General features: G+C 34.2%; 1 protein-coding gene and 1 pseudogene across 1 annotated transcript in view; both read left to right on the top strand.

Moving 5' to 3' along the window:
• The window catches only part of CNTNAP2 (contactin associated protein 2), a 1,419,793-nt gene that overhangs the window by 182,837 nt on the left and 1,221,405 nt on the right, over positions 1-15,551 (top strand). The window lies entirely within an intron of this gene.
• On the top strand, positions 12,868-13,730 carry LOC134380042 (large ribosomal subunit protein eL6-like; annotated as a pseudogene).

The following is a 15,551-nucleotide window of genomic DNA, read 5'->3' as shown; positions in this document are numbered from 1 at the left end:
TGGGTATTCCAGAAGGGGAGGAAAAAGGAGATTGCATTGTAAACATATTCAACAAAATAGAGGCAGAAAACTTCCCAGTTATTAGAAAAGACACAGATCTTCAGATTCAGGAAGCTCAAAGATCCTCAAGTGTATCAACACAGAAAGATCTTTTCCAAGACATGTTATAGTCAAATTGGCAAAACTAAAAGACAAAGAGAGAATCTTAAAAGCTTCAAGAGAGAAGCATCAAATCACCTATAAGGGAGCCCCAATCAGACTAACATCAGACTTTTCATCACAGACCCTAAAAGCCAGAAAGGAATGGGATGATATATTCAAAATACTAAAAGACAGAGATTGTCATCCAAGAATACTCTACCCTGCAAGGCTATCCTTCCAAAATGAAGGGCAAAAAGTATATTGCTCAGACAAACGAAAACTGTGGGAGTTCACTACTACACAATCACCCTTACAAGAAATTCTCAATGGAGTACTGGGTTTGGTACCTGAAAAATAATTACTACTGCCATAAAAACCAAAGAAAAATCAAAACCCACTAGTATAATAAAAATGGCATTCATGAAGAGAAAACAAACAAACAAAAAGGCTATCTACAACCCAAAGAACCAACAAATACAGAAAACAAACAGTAAATCAGAAAAGAAAGGAACAAAAGACACCTAAGACATCCAAACAATAATCAATAAAATGCTAGGTTTAATCAACACTTTTCAATAACAACTCTTAATGTAAAAGGCTTAAATCCCCCAATCAAATGACACAGACTGGCTGACTGGATTAAGAAGGAGTACCCAACTATATGCTGACTTCAAGAGACCCACCTCACCCATAAAGACTCACATAGAATAAGAGTGGAAGGATGGAAAAAGATTTACCATGCAAACAAAAATGAAAAATGAGCTAGACTAGCTATTCTTATATCTGATAAAATAGACTTTAAACTAAAAACCATAAAAAGAGGTAATGAGGGCCAATACATAATGATAAAAGGATTGATCCATCAAGAAGACATAACAATCATAAATATATACGCACCCAATGTTGGAGCAGCCAGATTTATACAACAAACTCTAGTAGACCTAAAGAAGGAAATAGACTCTAATACCATAATAGCAAGGGACCTGAGACACCCCACTGTCAATATTGGACAGATCATCTAGGCAAAGAATCAGCAGAGAAACACAAGATCTAAGCAACATACTAGACCAATTGGACTTGGCAGATATCTACAGAACATTCCACCCAACAACCTCAGAATATTCATTCTTCTCATCAGCACATGAATCATTCTCCAAGATAGATCACATATTAGGTCGCAAATCAAGTCTCAGCAAATTCAAAAACATTATCCCATGTATTTTTTCAGACCACAATCGATTAAAATTAGAAATCAATAACAAATGAAATTCTGGAAACTATACAAACACATGGAAATTAAACAGCATTCTACTTAATGACATATGGGTCCAAGAAGAAATTAAACAGGAAATCAAAAAATTTGTTGAAACTAACAAAAATAATGATACCTTATACCAAAACCTGTGGGATACTGCAAAAGCAGTACTAAGGGTGAAATTTATTGCATTAAATGCTTACTTCAGAAGAATGGAAAGATGGCAAGTGAACAACCTAACACTTCACCTTAAAGAACTAGAAAAACAAGGACAATCCAAACCCAAAGTTAGAGGATGGAAAGAAATCATTAAGATCAGAGCACAACTTAATGAAACTGAAACCCAAAAAGCAATACAAAAGATCAACAAATCAAAAAGTTGGTTTTTTGAAAAGATAAATAAAATTGACAAACCATTAGCATGGCTAACTAAAAAAAGAAGAGAGAAGATCCAAATAACAAAAATTAGAAATCAAAAAGGTGATATTACAACTGATACAGCTGAAATACAAGGAATCATTCGAGACTACTATTAACACCTATATGCCAACAAATTTGAAAATCTGGAGGAAATGGATAAATTTCTGGACATACACATGCTACCAAAACTGAGCCAAGAAGATTTAGAAAATCTGAACAGACCAATAACAATAAAGGAGATTGAAGCTGTTATCGGAAGGCTCCCAACAAAGAAAAGCCTGGGACCAGATGGATTCACAGCAGAATTTTACCAAACATTCAAAGAGGAATAGACACCAATTCTTTGCAAACTATTCAAAAAGACTGAAAAAGAGGCAAATCTCCCAAACTCATTCTATGAAGCAAACATCATCGTGATACCAAAACCAGGTAAAGATACAACTAAAAAAGAAAACTACAGGCCGATATCCTTGATGAATATGGAGGCAAAAATCCTCAATAAAATGCTAGCTAACAGAATACAGCAACACATATGTTAAATTATTCACAACAATCAAGTGGGATTCATCCCAGGGATGCAAGGTTCGTTCAACATACACAAATCAATAAATGTGATACACCATATTAATAAAATCAAACACAAGGACCATATGGTCATCTCTATATCTCTATAGATGCTGAAAAAGCATTTGATAAAATTCAACATTCGTTCATGACAAAGACCCTCAATAAGTTAGTTATAGATGGAAATTATTTCAACATAATTAAAGCCATATATAATAAAACCACTGAATGAATGAGGAAAAGCTGAAAGCTTTTCCTTTAAGAACAGGAACTAGACAAGGATGCCTGCTTTCACCACTGCTATTCAACATAGTTTTGAAAGTACTAGCCAGAGCAATCAGAGAAGAGAAGGAAATAAAGGGCATCCAGATTGGAAAAGATGAAGTCAAACTGTCCCGGTTTGCAGATGGCATTATCCTATATGCTGAACAGCCAAAAGCCTCTACAAAAAAACTCTTGGAGTAGATAAATGATTTCAGAAAAGTAGCAGGATACAAAATCAACACACAAAAAATCAGTAGCATTTCTATTCTCCAATAGTAAACATGCAGAAAGAGAAATCAAGAAAGCTTTCCCATTTACAATAGCCACCAAAAAAATAAAATACTTAGGAATTGAGTTAACCAAGGAGGTGAAAAATCTCTATAATGAGAACTACAAACCACTGCTAAGAGAAGTTAGAGAGGATACAAGAAGATGGAGAGATATCCCATGCTCCTGGATTGGAAGAATCAACATTGTGAAAATGTCTATACTACCCAAAGTGATGTACAAATTCAATGCAGTCCCCATCAAAATAACAATGACATTTTTCTCAGAAATGGAAAAAGCTATCCAGACATTTACATGGAATAACAAAAGACCACGCATAGCCAAAGCAATGCTGAGCAAAAAAAATAAAGCTGGAGGCATAACACTACCTGACTTTAAACTATACTACAAAGCTATAATAACCAAAACAGCATGGTACTGGCATAAAAACAGACACACTGATCAATGGAATAGAATAGAGAATCCAGAAATCAACCCGCACACCTATAGCCATCTGACCTTTGACAAAGGCACCAAGTCTACACACTGGAGAAGAGACTGCCTCTTCAGCAAATGGTGCTGTGATAACTGGTTTTCAATATGTAGGGGAATGAAACTAGACCCAAACCTTTCACCATATACTAAAGTCAACTCAAAATCGATTAAAGAATTTAATATACACCCTGAAACAATAAAACTTCTTAAAGAAAACATAGGAGAAACACTTCAGGAAGTAGGACTGGACACAGCCTTCATGAATACAACCCCCAAAGCACAGGCAACCAAAGGAAAAATAAACAAATGGGATTATATCAAATTAAAAAGCTTCTGCACAGCAAAAGAAACAATTAACAGAGTTAAAAGACAACCAACAGAGTGCGAGAAAATATTTCCAAAATTTACATCTGACAAAGGATTAATATTCAGAATATACAAGGAACTGAAATAACTTTACAACAACAACAAAAAAAGCAAGCAACCCAATTAAAAAAAATGGGCAAAAGAGCTAAATAGGCATTTCTCAAAGGAAGATATACGAATGGCCAACAGACATATGAAATAATGCTCAACATCACTCAGCATTCGGGAAATGCAATTCAAAACCACACTGAGATACCATCTCACCCCAGTTAGGATGGCTAAAATCCAAAAGACTCTGAACGATAAATGCTGGCGAGGTTGCGGAGAAAAAGGAACTCTTATACATTGTTTGTGGCACTGCAAAATGGTGCAGCCTCTATGGAAAATGGTATGGAGGTTCCTCAAACAATTGCAGATACATCTACCATATGACCCAGCTATCCCACTGCTGGGAATATACCCAGAGGAATGGAAATCATCAAGTCAAAGGTATACCTGTTCCCCAATGTTCATTGCAGCACTCTTTACAATAGCTAAGACTTGGAACCAGCCCAAATGTCTATCATCCTATGAGTGGATATGGAAAATGTGGTATATGTACACAATGGAATGCTACTCTGCTATAAAAAAGAATGAAATACTGCCATTTGCAACGACATGGATGGACCTAGAGAGAATCATATAAAGTGAAACAAGTCAGGCACAGAAAGAGAAGTATCACATGTTCTCACTTATTTGTGGAAGCTAAAGATAAATAAATAAATACACAAAATACCAGGGATTGGGGGAGGGAAGCAAACACAACAATTTCAATTACTTGAAGTTGATATGACAAGCAAACCGAAAGAACAACGTTGGGAGGGATGGGGGGAGAGGGAGGTGGGAGGAGGTTTCGGTAATGGGCCACAACAATCAACTACATTGTACATTTACAAAATAAAATAAAATTTGGAAGAAAAAAAATGAAGTGTACAGTAACATTTTACTGCTAAAATACTCAGCATTTAAGTGGATCAGAATCACCCACCTCCTAGAGGTTCTGATTCCATAGTTCTGGGGATTTTGAAGATTTTGTGTTTCTAAGGAGTTTTCAGTGATGCTACTGCTGAGGTTATGGGACCTACACTTCCCACGTGAGTTCAGCCAACTCTCTAATATATTTTTTATTAAAGAGATTGCAATGTGTTACTGAGACATAAATAAAAATTTTTTTAGAACGAGGACATTGAAATCAAATGTTCTGGGGTTGTGTATTTTCACTCACCAGGTGTGGGACTTGGGCAAATTGCTACAACACATTAGTTTTAATATTTTATATAACAGGTATAATATTGCTGACTATTAGATAGTTACTGTTGATAATTACATTGATAGTATTTGTTAAGGTCTTAACAGGGAGCCTGGCACATAGAGCTCAATAAATTCAATAAATCCAAACCACAATTCTGCTGCTGAGCAAAACCAATTAATAGGAACTTGGATGCCAGGTAGGTCTTTTGATGTCAACCTTAGACATAAAAATAGTTAATAAATAACTCCCCTAAAATGTTTAATTTGGGGGGGAAATGCTCTAAACTGTACCTTAAGAATCAATCTTTTTTAAAGCCCAGTTTGGGTTCACAAATTTTTAGTTATTTTATTTTTTAAATATTTCTTATTAAGAAATGGATTAATTAGTATTCATTGTGCCTCCTTTTGTTCCTACATGATGCACCTATATTTTTTGTAGTAAAACTAAATACAAATAAATGGAAATGAAAATTTTTGACTCTACCTTGTCAGAATTCCTATTGACATTTTATTTATTTATTTATTTATTTATTTTTATTATAACATAGTTGATTGTACATATCTGTAGGGCACAACGTTGAAAATCAATACCTGCATGAAATATGTGATGCCCAAATCAGAATAATTAGTATATTCAACACAATGAAATTGTATTTCATGGTCCTTTATCAATTCTTCCCTTATCTCCCTCCTACTGACCTTTTATACTCTGAGATTAAATAAATTGTGATAATCAAGTCAATTAAGATTAGGATGTATTGTAATTGTTATTGAGAGTGGACTAATTTGAAGAGCTCCCAAATTAATCTAAAATGGAGACATTTTTCTTGCCTTATTCTATCTTCCTTGTAGGTCTTTGAGGACAGATATATAGCAGAGTTACTGTGATGATATTATCAGGGAAACCAATTTAAGCATTTTGTGTGTTTCTTATAATATCAGTGCTGTCGTTAACTCATTGAAGACTTTACGTAACACATTCATGGAAAGATAGCAAAGGCAACTGGGAAGTTACTACACAATGATATGACCTTTGACATACTTAACCTCCTTTGATCTTAATTTTATTGTTTAGTGCAATGGATAACCATAAGACAGTCATAATGGTCTTACAATGATCCTACAACGATTGATTATAAGAATTAAGCAAGATAGCCTTTTGTTAAAAACCTAGCATAGTACAATGACAGGTACATAGAAGGCACGCAATAAATGTTATTTATTTATTTGTTTGTTTGTTTGTTTATTCTTGCCCAAAGTTCCATAACTCTACCCTAATCACAAGGCCTCAATTTCCTCACTAAATGCCTCTCACTTTCTGAAATTCTGTGGTTTAGCTTTTAGTTCAACTAATATATGAGTAAGTAAATGAATTAATGCATCTTCAGACTTTATTTTCTAATATGCATGGTGTTAACTCCTATACGAAGAAATATCTTTAAATGTGCAAGATTATAATTCATAGTCACAAAAAATGAACAAAGCTTTAATGTGGAATATAACATTTTTGAATTCTGGAATTCAAGTTACAGAGGAGGAGAATCTTTTCAAAAAATGGATAAAATGTCTTTCTGTTAAGTACTTTGAATAAAAAGACAAGGTATTATTTTCACATGTATATTAGGATATGTTTTCCATCTTAGTTTTAGATCATAGCTAGCCAGCAGTTGGCTTCCATTCTCTATAATGTATAGAAAAAGTGCATGAAATCAAGCCCAAAGCGTGTGTTTGAGTCCTGATAGCCTGATATCCTGTGAAACACTTAAATTTGTATTTGTTAAAATTCAAGGCTTCCCTAAATTATATATTGTCCCTGACTAAAACAGCTTATTTGGGTAGGGCGTATTTCTTAGCTTGTTGGAAGCTTTGGAAAGCAGCAGTTCCTGTATCTTTGAGCAGATGAAATGATTTAACTTTGCTCAAAACTTGTCCAAGATGCTGATCTAAACCTCCAGCTAGACCATTTGAACACATAACTAAAACATAGACCAGAGAGAATTTAGTTTAAAATACATCTTATCTAGAATCACATAATAGATCTGAGGCTACTTGGATTTTGTCTCAGGATAACAGAAGCAGCAGCAGCAACAGCACTCTTCACAATAGGAGTCGAATGATTTTCTTGAAGTGGATAACAACGTCCGCATCTGTTGCTGTGAACTTGCTCCCAAATTCGAGCCCTGTGCATCCCAACTGCCTGCTGGACGTTTCTACGTTGTACTGCACAATCGCCTCAATTTTCACATTCTGAAATCCGCTTTTTGTTCTTTTTCATCTTTCTTTCACACACCTGCCGTTCTTGTCTGCCAGGTGTTGGTTCACAGTTTCACAATTCTTTTTTCACTCAAGCTTAAAACCTCAGCATCATCTTTGATTCTGTTACTGATTGATTACGTCTGACTCCGAGGTTAGCTTGTCAGAGCTTTATTAGAGGTGCTCTTAGAATCAGTACTTGTGCAGAGGCAGGGAAGGAAAGAAGGGAGGATTGGGAAGAGAGAGAAATAGGGGCGCAGTGTACTTTTAACAAAGCTTCATCTGACCTCATCAGGAATTCTAAATCTAGAATGGCCCTTCAGCATTAGCCTGAGTTGGGGTGATGGGCCTGGAGCTTTCAACTCCACTTTGGCCAGTTATTGCATACAGGTTGCCCCAGAAAAAAGAAAGTGATCTTGGACAAAGTGACTGTCTTTAGCCAAGGAAATTCCAAGGAGGGAATAAGTCTTTCAGTCATAGAGGGATATCTGGTCAGCACATAACAGTGTCCATTGCTTATTCCTTAAAAACCAAAAAAAAAAAAAAACCCACAAAAACTTATATAAACCCACAAGTCACTTTTTCTTTGTGAGTTTAAATTTCCATTTTTTTTTGCCACCTTATCACCCACCCTAGTTTATAAACTTACAGTGCCAAATATAGCAGCACTTATAGATTAGCGAGGCTTCCTAGCTGACCTGCTTAATCTGAGCTATATAATCTATCCCTTATCCACCACATTGCACAGCCTCACAACACACTTCTAGGAGCCTGTAACTAGCCAGTTCAGTCACTCTCATTGACTCTCCATAGGGAACATAATAAAATAGAAGTTCTTTAGCATATAATTCAAGATTATACTACTGTTGCAGCCTCATCTTCCAAGCACACCTTTTTCTTTTTTGGTACAATTCATTTCTACCATTTCATGTGTGTTGCATTGAAAAATTCTTTGTTTTTAAAAAGATTTTTCAATTTTTCCACCTAAAAATACGTGTACTTGGCTTGTATTGGAATAAAATATTACATAAATATTTGGCCGTACTTACAGAGCTATTATATATAATTAATATACAATTTTACTTAAGTCCTTTAGGGAAAAAAGCAGAGGGCCGGAATATGAAAGAGGCCATATTTACAGAGAGCTTATGTAAAACAATATTGGAACTTCTATGGGCTTATTTGTTCCCGTGAGTGAACTTTTCAATTTTTAATACATGTCAGATCAAAACTTTAACAGTATCCATGCTGAGTCTTAATTGTTCACTAAATGAGTTGCCTAGGACACTTAATTTAGTATGAAGTAAACACATGGACAAAATATTTTGCAAAACTTGGCCCTACTGATGTGAGACTTTCAAATGTATTTCAAACACAGCTTCTATGCCATTGGAGGTCTGATTGTACACCTTTGTAAGAGCATGGATTGTTGTGTTTGAGTTCCCTTTATCTTCTTTTCTCAACTATACTTTATTTACAACTGAAATTAGATATCTAGTCTTAGTTGTTTTTGTTTTAAGTTTGTTTGATTTTAGAGTATATTTTGTGGCTGATTTTGGCCTTTTCTCTAATTTCAACACATTCTCTTCCCATGAGTACCAAGTAACATTTCACCAGAAGAATATTGCTTATAATTAAACATTTCTTACCTCAGATTTGGTTCCCGAGGGAAACTGTACAATCAAAAGAGTGATAGGATTCTGATACTCTGGTATTATTTTTAGAAGTTGTTTATATTTTGGCTGACAAACATATTTTGTTGTATGTTTGGATGTGACTATGAATATTTTAATATTAAAATATTAATATGAAAACCTCATTGACTAACTCAAAGGGAAAATGATTTCTTCAAATCACCACACTCTTCTCAGAAGGGACCACACGCAAAGAGAATAGTCAGGAAACTCTGAGTCAGCTGAGTGCGGTGCTAGAGGCAAAGGATTCTGGGAGATATAGGCAGCCCAGAAGAGTTAGTTCATGTGTAAATTCCCCTTCCTTGCTTTTTATTTATTTTTTTTTTTTGCATTCTATAATTTCTAGTGCTCTGTGGGAAACAGACTAATGAATGTTTCTACCTTTAAGGAGTTTCAGTATAGCAGGAGAAATAAAGCATAACACACATGAACAGGCTAATTTTTTGAAAAAATAAAAAAATCAAAATGAACTGAGTGTTCAGAAACAAAGAGAAATTAGATATAGCCAGATACAAATTGAACAATAATTATATAGCCCTCTCTATTTGTAGATGTGGAACCCATGGGTACAGAAGGACAACTGTATTATGCCATTTTATATAAGGGACTTGAGCCTCCGTGGATTTTGGCATCCCAGGGGAGGTCCTGGAAACAATCACCTGTGGATAAAGAAGGACAACTGTAGCTGAAATATTGAAATTTGATCAGAACGTTTGAGATAGCATATGAGTATCAATCATTTAATTTAAAATATCATTAATTTAAAAATACATTGGGATTGAAAAATCACTTCATAATTTAACAAGAAAATGTAATGCAAATGGAAGAGGAAGGACACCTGATAGGCAGCCAGCATTTCAGTATCATTAAATATAGAGGTTAGAATGAAGGAAAAGAAGAGAAAAATCACTCCATAGGATCCACCAATGTGGTAACATGTTTAGGCAAGGCACCCTAACGTGATCAGAAAATTACTGCCACAGGAGGGAACACCTTGAAATCTAATGAAATTTTTCAAGGTTGTTAAAGAAGAAAAAAGTTATGAACAGAATAGTTTTCACCAAATTCATGCTTTGTAATAATAAGTTCTAAAACCAATAAGGAAGTAAATTTAGAAATTCTAAGGATACATAAACCTATTTGGAAACTTAGCTTTGTTCTTGTAAAGAAGAAAGTGTCACATAATGGTGAAGATTATTCAATTTTGCTCATAGGAACAATTGGGTATATATTGAATCAGGAAAAATGCTGAGATGATTGAACAACAAAACTAAAAATGATCATATTTCTTCATTTTCCATGTTGTTATGGTGATTTGTGTATTCAGAGCCTAACAATGTGAATGGCAGGAAGGATAAGTGATTATGCATTGCCGAACGCCTCTGTAAGAGTTCACGAGGAAGAAATTACTGCTTTATCATAAATGCATTGTTACTGCTTGAATGATGATAGCTGAGTGTTTGTCTCTTTTCTCTACTCAGCAAATAGCATTCATTTCAAGGTTTTGGTGTTATATCAAGCAAAAGACTCCAACTGAGAAATGGCACTGTTATGCAAACACAGGACTCCCTTGAAAGTATTTCTGCTATAAATCAATACTATGGAATGACTATGCAGCATAAACAGCCAATAGTGTTCTTTAGCTAAGCAATATTTAGAATGCTTTTATATGTGTATTATGCATTTGTGTTAAAGAAGATAAAAATCAGATACACTACTTTTTAAATTATAGAGTGATACCTACTTCCAGAAGCATTTCTAAAGACAGCGAAGATAATAATTGTACAATTTTCATTTTCCTATCGCCAAGCCAAAATTTAATACATATGAAGAAACCGTAGTCATGCTAGGATCTTTTGCTAGAATCAACTACTTTATTATAAATTCCAATAATTAGAAACAAAACTGTAAAAAATAATTATTATATGGATTTTTAAATGCATTCTTGCTGAGACTTTGCTCTTTAAAATTTCAAAGGCTATTTTGAAATAAATTAATATTTTAATCTCCTTTACAGAAAACTATTCTTCACATTGTAGCAACTTGTTAATTAGTATTATAAATGCTAGTGATTTCATGTTCTATTCTCCCATACACATTTTAAAATGCCACGCTACATGGATTGTCATGATGGTTTCACAGGTATTTACGTATCTCCAAATATAGGAAGTTGTACACATTAAATATATTACAGCTTTTTGTATGTCAACTGTACCTCATTAAGGTGGTATATAAAAAGTCATACTACAATCCACTATTTTGTCTTGTCTACTGCTCTCATCTTGAGGACTGCAATTTTGTTATTCTAGATAAAAAGAAAATTGTTTGCAATTGACAATTTCTGAAAATATTTAATATTTTCCAGGTTCAACCAATATTATTTTGACATGCTATAAACCCTTAGGTAAGCCAGAATTGATCTGGCAGCTGATCTACTCTGTGCCTTAATATATATTATCTTCATTTTCTGTTGTTAAGCATGCTGTGCATTTTAGACACATTGTGGGAATACTCTCACTTTCTGTAGAAGACTAGTAACTACTAATACAAATAGTGGATAAAGTTAAAAAACATATAAATTCAATCTACGGGAAAAGAGACAAGTGATAAATGGCATTGTAGTAGCAAGGAAGCTGGGTTTTGATTTTTTTTTTTTTTTTTGATAACCACTTTTTTAATACTTTTGTCATTTCTCTCAGGCACAATACAAGTAATCTTCTACCACACTATATTTTCCTTTTCAAAAAGAAACTTTGTGAATTGTTTAAAGCATAGCTCACTGTTATTGCTCATATTTTGAAAATTACTGTTAAAGTTCTATTAACCAGCTCTCATTTTCTTTTCAAATCTGTAATTCTAAGGATTTGATGAATTCTTAAGCATAATTTTATGATAATTAAGAAAGCAATTTTTTCTAGCTGTGTACAATTTAAATTTTACAGTGGTAATCACATGAAAAATAGAAATACACTTTGCAGCAAATTTTGAAAATGGTTTATGCTAAATAGTTAACTCACATGATACAATTTGGGTTTATTTTATATTATATTTTATTTTTTTGTCATTACACCAAGCAGCTGTTTTTCTCCATCCCAAAAATACAGTTAGTGATTGTTTAGCTTTGATCATTTTCAGGTACTCAGTTGTAAAATGTCAACTTTACATATCTGAGGTTATGTGAAATGCTCATCTTTATAAATATTAATGGAATCTATTCACTTTATGAGTATTAATATAAGCTACTAATTTTTAAAGTTGATTTTTCTCAACATGACTGTTTTTGGTTTGACTATTTCTAACATCCTTTTTTTGTTATGTATCTTTATTATTTATTTATTTATTTTAATTTTAACTTTTCAATATACATTGTAGTTGATTTTCATGTTATGTGCCTTTAAATGGAACACTTACAACACACAAACATCTCTTAATTATTTTGCACATAAATACAAGAATTATGTGTGAATTTTATCAGGTGATAAATATCAGTTTAAAGAAACGACCACTGGTCATCATACATAGAAAATCTCAATTTGCAGTTTACCTAAAAAAAAGGCTTTTTTGCTAAGACTTTTTTTTTTAATCTATATCTCTCTCCAGCACAATTTTATTTACTGTCATAGCTGTCTTTTAACCACTGATGACTCTATAATTTTTATTTCCAGCCATTACTTCTTCATGAAATCTGATTCAAGTACCAAATTGCACTAGATAGAGGACTCTAAAATTCTCACCATCCCATGTGGATAGTTATAAAAATTCTAAAATCCAGGTTTACCTGCATCAAAGCTTGGCAGGTATCAGAGGTAAGCTTGTAACACTGATTAGAAAACAAATGGGAAGAAAAAAATGGAAAGAATGGAAACTGGCTCTCTCCCATATTGCAAGAGGGCAGGTGGAAAAGCAGAAAAACCAGGTACTAATGAGAAGCAACCGAAGCTAAGAAGACTGATGCCAGTGGCAAGGTTGAAAAGACTAACTTCAAGGCTGAAAAGCCCAAGAAGGAAAAGCCTCTCTGCAGCTGAAACCCTGTCCTCATGAGAGGAATTAACAGATATTTCCAATCTGCTGTGTTTTCCACAAAGGCCATGTACAAGAAAAAATACTCAGCAACTGAATCCAGGATTGAAAAGAAAAAGTAGAAGATTCTTGCTACGGTACCTGGGTGGTTAACCATCACAAAATGCTTAGATATTATTTTCCTACTGAAGCTGTTAAGCCATGGTTTAGAAAAAAAAGAAAAAAAAAAAAACCTCCAATCAGCGTGAGAGGAGACAACAACCTAGCATCACTCCTGGGTCCACTCTGATCATCTTCACTGGGTGCTACAGAGGCACAAGGGTGATTTTCTTGAAGGAGCTGAGCGGTGGCTTACTACTTGTGACTGGGAACTCTGGTCCTCAATCAAATTCCTTTGCATAGAACACACCAGAAATTTGTCATTGCCACCTCCACAAAAACTGAAATCAGCAATGTGAAAATCCCAAAACACCTCATTGATGCGTACTTCAAGAAGAAACTGCATAAGCCTGGACACCAGGAAGCTGATGTTCAACACAGAGAAAGAGAAATATGAGATTGCAGATCAGTGAAATCTTGATCAGAAAGCTGCAGACTCATAAATTTTACCAAAAATCAAAGCTATTTCTCAGCTCCAGGGCTACCAGCAATCTGTGTTTGCCATGAGGAATGGAGTTTATCCTCATAAATTGTTGTTCTAAATTTCTTACCAAGAACCTAATTAAATAACTGATATCAAAGAAAGAAAGAAACAGTACATGAAGAAGAAAAGTTTTAAAATACTTATTAATGCTTTCAGAGTGATCAGAAAAAAATAATTTACCATTAACAAAAATGAAATGCTATAATGTATGGCACTTGAAGATCAAAAATAAGTTCTGATAAATTAAAATATAATAGCAGAATTTTAAAAAAAAATGCTCAGCATAAATTTTAAGAAATAAAGTTGAAGAGGGAAATCACCCATAAATTAAAACAGCAAAAGACAATGCAACAAAAGACATAATAGCAAAATCAATAAATTGAGGTGGTATATATTGAAATAATGGAAATCCTAGAAGAAGAAAATAAAAGAGATGAATTTATAAAATGTGTGTAGAACATTTTCATAACTGTGAGCTATGTGTTTTCAGAATGAAAGAGAAAAACAGAATGTCCACTCAAGTAGATGAAAACACACCCACATCAAGGCATGTGATTATAAAACTTCAGAACAAAATGAGGCTTCAGGGCAACATGAAGGTACCACAACTTCCTGTGAACAAAACAACCAACAAAAACCATATCTCATAGAAAAGGTCATGAATAAAAATGGCTTTGGACTTCTCAACAGCAACACTGAAAGCAAGAAGGTAATTAAATAGTGCTTATAGAATTCTGAAGAAAAATTATCTCTAACATAGAATACAATTGCTTGCCAATTATTAAACAGGTATGAGAATAAACACAAATATTCTCAAATATGCAAAGTGTCAAAAAATTTACCTCCTTTGGTTTCAGGCCAAGGAAGCTATTAAGAATTGTTTCAGTCCATTTGGGCTGTTGTAACGAAATGCCAGAAACTGGATAGCTTATAAACAACAGAAATTTATTTCTCACAGTTCTCAAGGCTGTGAAGTCCAAAATCAAAATGCTAGCAGATTCAGTGTCTGGTGAGGGCCTGCTTTATAGTTCAGAGATGGCAGCTTCTAGCTATATCCTTCATAGTGGAAGAGGCTAGCTCTCTGGGGTCTCTTTGTTAAGGCCACTAATCCCAATCATGAGGCCTCTGCTGTCAAGAACTAAACATCTCTGAAAGGTCTCTTGTCCTAATACCATCACAGTGGGGGTTAGGATTTCAGCATATGAATTTTAGAGGGACACAAACATTCAGAACATAGCAGGGATGTCTACTTTCAAATAAGGAAGTAAAACTAGAAAACGTGACAATGATTTAGAAAACCAGAGGTATAAAAGAAAAGAGAATCCCTAGTATGAAAAAAAAAAAAAAAAATAGGAAGGCACAGGGTGACTGCTGTCCATGAGTAATAGACAGCAATTAGTTCAGATTGGAGTATTGTGGCTCAAAAGACAAGCATGTCGGGGATTATCATCCCTATGTCTTCCATGATTATAACACCTTTTAAGCTGGCAAAGATTCTGAAAGGTGTGTTCCTTCAAACAAAGAAGGAAATGAAGATAAGAGAAAGAATAAAGGGAACCCAACATAAATAAAAGGCAAATGAAATGCTGAGGATGAGTGCAAATGAAAGTTCTAGAGTGACAGATATACAGCATGACTGGAGAACAACCAATTCAGGTAGAAGAAGAATTGAGTTCTGCAGGTGGGAGTGTAGGTGGACTGTGTTATATGATTGGTGTTTCAGGTAGTTATAATGAGAGACTCCAGGAAGATATAAGAATAGACAAATCTATGGAGGAGGAGGAGGGAAGCTAAGGAAGAAGAGGAAGAAGAAATTAAAAAGAGGGCTATTAATAACTTTTGGAAAAACAAAAGGTGAGAAGAGAAAGCATAGTTATAG

Source organism: Cynocephalus volans, chromosome 6 (genome assembly GCF_027409185.1).
Source record: "Cynocephalus volans isolate mCynVol1 chromosome 6, mCynVol1.pri, whole genome shotgun sequence".
NCBI lineage: Eukaryota > Metazoa > Chordata > Mammalia > Dermoptera > Cynocephalidae > Cynocephalus > Cynocephalus volans.
Note: the sequence above shows the minus strand (reverse complement) of the source record. Positions and strands in the feature narration are given on the sequence as shown.